Source organism: Poecilia reticulata, linkage group LG2 (assembly GCF_000633615.1).
Source record: "Poecilia reticulata strain Guanapo linkage group LG2, Guppy_female_1.0+MT, whole genome shotgun sequence".
NCBI lineage: Eukaryota > Metazoa > Chordata > Actinopteri > Cyprinodontiformes > Poeciliidae > Poecilia > Poecilia reticulata.
In genome coordinates, this window is record NC_024332.1 from 19,590,695 (window position 1) to 19,596,930 (window position 6,236).

The following is a 6,236-nucleotide window of genomic DNA, read 5'->3' on the forward strand; positions in this document are numbered from 1 at the left end:
ATTTACCCGCCCGGGGGCCACTGGAGGCAGAGTCTGAGTGAGGCTGGGCCGCATAAAGGATTCCACAAAAAACATTTAAAAAATATCCTCAAATGTCATCAACATTTAATTATTTCTCCAATACATGAACTGCAGTCTTTGACAAAGACATGATGGGGGTGTGACAAAATGTAGGGTGCGTTCACACTGCAGCCCAGGGCCGTGCAGAGGCCACTAAAGGGGCAGGTGCTCAAAAAAGATAAAAGGGCCCATCTAACCGCATTCTAGGACAGAATATTAACAAAGCCTCTCAGCTTTCAGAGTTTAATAAACTATGATAAATTACAAAATTGTGAGATGTGTGTATGGTTGTTTGTCCTGTGTGTCTCTGTGTTGCCCTGCGACAGACTGGGGGGGGCAGCGAGTGAGCGTCGCTCCTTTACCCTGACGTTCCTTCCTTTGTGGGGGGGTTCACTGATCTATGTTTTCACATCCACCTGAATAATGTGTAGTTCTTCAGAGAAAAGGCAGACGCAGAGGCCTGTCAGTGTCTGTTGTATTTCATTACCTCACGATACGTTCAACGTTTTTCGTCATCTGACAAGTAGCAAGTCTACTCCACTTTATTCACCAAAAACGTTTTCTTTTTTATAATTCACCAAAAACTGTTCTATAATCTGGAACGTTCGCTACGTTGAACTCCAGTTAGCCGCCTTATCTCACTATATATATATATATATATATATTTTTTTTTTTTTTTTACATTTACAAATAAAGCAGTCTCCTATGAACTACTTATCCTGCTTTAGTGCCATAATAACCCAGTGATTCTGTAAAGGAGTTTTAATTAAAGCCATTTTCAAAAATATTTTCAGAACTGAAACTTTTCCTTGTAGAAAGAATAACGAGTCAGATTGTTTTTAGTGAACTGCTACTGTTTGTTGTGAACTAAAGTTGTCTGACAATTCCCTGTAAAATCCTAAAACAAGTAAATGTAACGGGGATGAAACAGCAGTGTTTCAGCGCCATATTTACCCGGAAGCAGTTCCGGAATCAGTCATGTGGTACGGCCCGCTCGCGCGACTTCAAACGTCACATCCTGCTCCAAGAACAAATTATTTTTTATTTTTTTATTTTTTCAAAGAACTTTATTTAAATGAAAATGTTATTGATTTGATATATAGTTCTATATCTTTAATGAAAAAAGAGAAACAAGGTGTTTTATTAGCAGATTTGCATTTATGAATATAAATTTTAGCAAAGAGTATTAGCAGGTTTATTATAAAGAAATGTTTAGCATTCTTTCTATGGAATTTTACTTTAATTTTACTTTAAACTGGAGTTATTTTTACCCGGGTGATTAAAATAAAATCTGTAACACTCTTTGAGAAGGTTTTTATTTGATAGGATATTAGAAATATATTGGTGATGCAGATTCAATTTCAAATAGAAATGTGACTATCAAAAACTTTCTGTATAATTCTTAGATAATAAAGTTTTTTAATACCAATGATGGTCTTTGTCTTTTTTCTCTAGTAGTGGGTTGGGACCCATGTGAAAGTTTCTGCTTCTTGAGTCTTTTCTCTCATTTCTCCCAAGTTTCTGTCTTTTTAAGCCAGTATTTTTATTTACTTTTCGCTCATAGTTGCTTATTTCAGGAGAATCCTTCACAAATAAAGGTTTGGATTGGTGTCACTCATGGTGGTTCAAAAAGTCTGACTTGTTGGCCAAATTGGTGTTTTCCTGGGTTGACAATAAGGCCATGAACTTCTGGCCTGATTGTCAACCACGTGGTTACAGGCTCAAGTGATTGACGTATAAAACTGATTCATAGCTTCTTCACAGAAGACCAGCAGATGTCACTCTTCAAAAGCCTCTTTGTATTTTAAGGTTGAGCTGAACTACTAGTATGTCTGCAGTCCTCATCCTGGACACGTAAAGTCTGATTTGTGTTTTTATTGTTTAATCTTTTATCGTTTCCATGTTACATGTTGAATGTATGTTTGTAGATTGTATTTATTTTCAAGCCTTTGTTTCACCTGTGGTTGTTTTAAAGTTGGTATTTTATGATTATTGTTAAACAAATGTTAAGAAAGAATCTTGCTCCAAGGTCAGCTTAAATTTACAGGTTTGAGATTAAAACCATTGTATTTTGTGAGGGTCTGTTTGTAATAACTACATGTCCATCATTTTTGTAATCAAATGCAGCGCTACAGATTGACCACTAGATGTCGCTCTTCACATTAATCGAAACGCTGGAATCAAATCAGCACAACTGCTACATAGAGAATTTGTTTCAGAACCATAAACAACGATGCAAGAAAATAGTTTCAGTAAGAAAATCTGCTAAAACCTGAGACATTTTTAAAACGGATTATGAACCATAAATGACAGAAAAATCATGTAGGTTCTTTAGACATCCAACTATGAACTTTAAAAGTAAAAAAAAAAAAAAACAGCAAAACCAAACTAAACAAAGGATTTGTTAGTATCAGCTGGTTAGTATCTTCGTGTTAATGTAAAGCTACATAACTCCTCAGTACAGGTGAGTTTATATATTATGAAAGTTAGTTTGGACATGACAACCTCTTAAAACATTACAAATCATTTTTTTATTTTATTTTTGACATTATAGACTATGGTAAAACAAGTAAATGTAACGCGGGTGAAACTGCAGCGTTTTAGTCCCATATCTGTTCAGAAGAAAACTGAGAAACAGGGTCTGGCTCAGTCACGTGGTTACGGCCCGCTCACGCGGTTTCCAACGTCACATCCTGCTCTTCCTGGTTTACTCGACACATTTCCAGAAGCTTCTGTACAGAAACCACATCGCTAGTTTTAGGTAAATATGTGACTATTTGCTTTAAAAATCTCTTCAGTTCCGCCTCAGAGAGAGTTTAACAACGAGCTGTTAACTCCTGCTGGAATATCATTCACAGAGTTGGAGGAAATAACCGTTAAGTCCGAGGAAAAGATGGAGGATCAGCGCAGACTGCTGGATTTTACCCGGACACCGAAGATCATCTTACACCGGATAGGTGCGAAACTACTTCACGATTTACTAATTATATGAGGCACGAAAGTGGAGAAAAGCTGGAGAAGACAGATTAAAGGAAACAATGTGTGAGACCAAATTAGGATTAATGTTTTACAGAATTAAATTAACTGCAGGATTTAAAGAGCTCCGGCCGGGGGCCGGATTTCCGGCTTTTGACCAAACGGTCCGCCTCAACCAAACTGTAGTCTCCCGGACCCTTTTAGACCGGAGGCGACACATCTAAATTTGCAGTACCGTAATTCCGCCACACGTAGCGCTATCTGAAAAATTCCAACGGTTTCTGTAAGGGGAGACGTTGCACTTTCCAGAAAATATGGGGTTAATACGGCAACTTCACAGCTACAGCTGCAGAAAGTGTAATTAAACCGGGGGGCACTCGTTTAATAGACGGTAAATTGCGAAAATAACTTGCTGCATATTGAAAGTTCCGGTTGTTATGGATACATGGGTAAGTATGTCATCTCACAGGACATTTAAAGAACTACTTACAATTAAAATAAGGAAGATTTATTTAGTCAGACGTTTGAAACTTAGGCGTAAAGTGCTCCGTCTGGGGGCCAGACTTTCAAGCAAAGCGAGCATTGGACCAAAMGGCCCGCCTCAACWAAACTGTAGATAATAGACAAAGATGTCTGCCAATCAGAATTCTAGCTCCCGTGTTCTTGACCAATGACTGTAAAACGGTTTGTAGAAAAGAAGCACATGCGTTCGGTTCGGTGGTTAAATCAAATGCGATATGAAAGAAGATGGAGTTTGTCTCACCTGGTAAAGAAACACGTTTACTTGAGAAAGGAATTAAAAACAAGTGGCGCTGGGCATGGCTAGAGGAAAGAGGACAAGACGGGAAGTTGGCGGACATTTTTACAAAAGGGGGGCACTGGGATTCCTTTAGGGGGCGTTTGGTTGAAGGTAAACTTAACACCTTAAATGCACAACAATACTAGTTTAGACTTTGAGCAACTTGGTAAAACTGTATTGTGTAACATTAAATCATGCCTGGCTGCAACTGTATCCATGGCAGCTCTTCTATTCAGTGTTTGTAGCTTTTGGCGCAGCTCCGCTCCTGCTAGTAGCTTCACCATCAGGTCAGCGTTACAYTGGCTGATGACGTTGCTGTGATTTACTTTGTCTGGTGTCAGATTTTCTAATATTTTATGTTTTATTGAGGATTTTTGTACATATGTTTTGGCAGTTCTGTGATCATGTCAAAGCAGCTACTTGTATTAAAAAGTGTTTTGTTGTCCGTCTGGATGCTGCCCGCTTCCATGGAAGGACAACAGAAAATCGCTCTTATAAACATGTAATTGCTAAAATTACGATACCCTGACTTTGTCTCACCCTGAAAAATGAACAAATTTAAGTAAAGAAATCCCTCCATGGGTGATACCACGATAGAGAGTGTTCATTTTATAGCGTCAACACCGGTGCTGTAAGTGGTCCGGTATGAAACGGGGGTGATGGAACAACACAGCACTTTTAAATTTCAATAATCAGAATGCAGAAATTGTTTCCGTTGTTTAAAAGATTTATGTCAGTCTGCCTTTTCCCCATCGATACGCCCTGCACCTTTGGAGGTAAAAAAAAAAAAAAACACGCACATTGCGGAAAACTCTGAAATAGGAGAAGCGGGACATAAAACGGAGCGACGAACTAGATGTGAATTATGGCATAAAAACAGAGAATATGACGCTGAACAGTGAAAAATCAACACATGATGTGAAACACAGGACGATTAGGCGGCGCAGCAGGTGATGAGTGAAGATTACTCCAAAGTTTCAAGAAGTTTTAATGAAGGTCAACTTGTCCAGATGCATTTTAGCTTTAAACTGCATACAGTTTTCCAATAGATGATTTATTGGTGAACAATACAAGCAGCTGTGAAGAGCAGCAGACTTGGTCTTGTTTTCAGTTGATTTTGCTGACATTTGTGGCAAAACTGCTTCCTTTCTTCCTTTGCTTGCTGGATCTTGAAACTTTGGAGTTGCTCCCAGTTGGTGGGCCTTGGATGTTGCCAAACACTGGATCTGATTATACTTTTACTTCTTTTATTATAAAAGCAATCAGATCAGTGAACAATGCTCGGTGACCATTTTGCTCCTGCAGCTCATAAGCAGTAAGTCTCCTTTTTTCACTCAGTTTGTCTGGGAGTTTCAGGATTCTGGTCAGAATAAACAGTTTTGTTATTTTCTCAATCTTAGAGTGTTAAGTTTGAGTTGAGTTATCTACATATGCATGATTTTAAAAAATACAAGCACATTTTTCCTCGTAGTCAGAAGATAAATCGGACCTGAACTTAGAATTACCGAAATCTTTAATTGACTTTATGCCAGAAAACATCAATAATATGTTTTCACTGATTTTCATACATAAAAATTTCTAAGTGTAGAATAATCCAAGAAATAACTGTATAGATGCATAAAGGGATTAAAGTTAAAGGTTGATTATTTGACTGGAAATGAAAAGTTTTTGTTTTGTGTTTTGGTCCAGATCTCTGTCAATGCTGCATGTGTAAAGAGGACGGGGTTCTCAATGAGTTCGGCAGCCAGGAGGGGAACTCCATTTTAAAACAAGAGGATCCAGAACCTCTGCAGATAAAACAGGAACCAGAACCTCTACAGATAAAACAGGAACCAGAACCTTTCCAGATAAAACAAGAACCAGAATCTCTGCAGATAAAACAGGAGCAAGAAGAACCAGAACATCAACAGCTCAAAGAGAAGCAACTCTGCATCAGTCAGGATGAAGAGCAGCTTGTGCTGAAACTGGAGACTGATGACACTTTGGTGATTCCTTCTACTGTGCAGAAAATATGCAAAGAAACAGAACCACAGCGGAACCAACTCATCTCTCATGGTTCTTCTGAAGATGAGAATCAGGAGGAGGAAGTAAGCAAAACTGAGGACTCAGGAAAAAAGAGAGATGAAAAACAGAAAACACACAAGAATGGTCATCCAGAGCAAAAACAATATTCTTGTAAAATCTGTGGTGAAGCCTTTTCACAACGCAGTTCCTTGACAACACACATGAGAACTCATACAGACAAGAAACCTTTGACATGTTCAACTTGTGGAAAAATTTCACGATGTAAATCTGAGTTACTTAGTCACATGATGATTCACACAGGAGAGAAGCCTTTTTCATGTGAGACCTGTGGAAAAAGTTTCATAACCAAAGCTGACTTACTTTCTCACATGAGACG

The 6,236-nt window shown here is 38.3% G+C and overlaps 1 pseudogene; it reads left to right on the top strand.

Moving 5' to 3' along the window:
* The first annotated feature begins 2,714 nt into the window (after positions 1-2,714).
* Positions 2,715-6,236, top strand: part of LOC103480782 (gastrula zinc finger protein XlCGF57.1-like) — a 5,453-nt pseudogene continuing 1,931 nt past the window's right edge.